Below are 654 nucleotides of genomic sequence, written 5' to 3'. Positions count from 1 at the left end.
GAAAATGCTCTCTGACTGCAGGCAGGCGGGTTTCTCAAGGGTAAATGCCTAGGAGGGGATCTGCTATGCCTCCCTCCTCGCCGTTCATTCCCCAGGGGTCTCACAGAGAATGTTCTCTCCACGTGGGCTGCCCTCTGCCACTCCACCCCTACTCTCCCCCCCCCCCCCCGCCCCACCTAGTAAACCCAGAGAAGCCTTCGCCGACCTGTAAGCCACGGCTAGTCCCCATTAAGGCCCCCGACTGTACATTTATGTTGTGGGATTATGGGATGAGCGTGTGTCTCGCCCATTAGAGTGCAAGCCACACGAGGTCTGTGACGCTCACCGTTCCCAGCTTCCAGGTCGGGCCTGGCACGCTGCAGGCGCCCAGGAGGTAGCTTGAATGCTGCTCGAGGGGCCAGGAGGGAGGCAGAGCCAGCCAGGCGGCTGGAGCCCGAGCCCACAGGTGGCTCCAACACTGCGTCCCGGGGCCGGAGGTTCAGGGCGGGCCACCGCCCAGGGGGCGCTCGGATTTGTCCCCGCCGCTCGCTAGGAATTCCAGGAAATACACTACCCCGGTCTGAGGGGCGGGGCGGGGGCTCCGGCTGGGGGGCGGGGCGGGGCTCCGGCGGGGCGGGAGCGGGGCGGGGGCTCCGGCTTGGGGGCGGGGCCGGG

The sequence above is a fragment of the Panthera onca genome, chromosome A3 (genome assembly GCF_046562875.1).
Source record: "Panthera onca isolate mPanOnc1 chromosome A3, mPanOnc1 haplotype 2, whole genome shotgun sequence".
In the NCBI taxonomy this organism is placed as follows: Eukaryota; Metazoa; Chordata; class Mammalia; order Carnivora; family Felidae; genus Panthera; species Panthera onca.
This window is presented reverse-complemented; position numbering follows the sequence as displayed.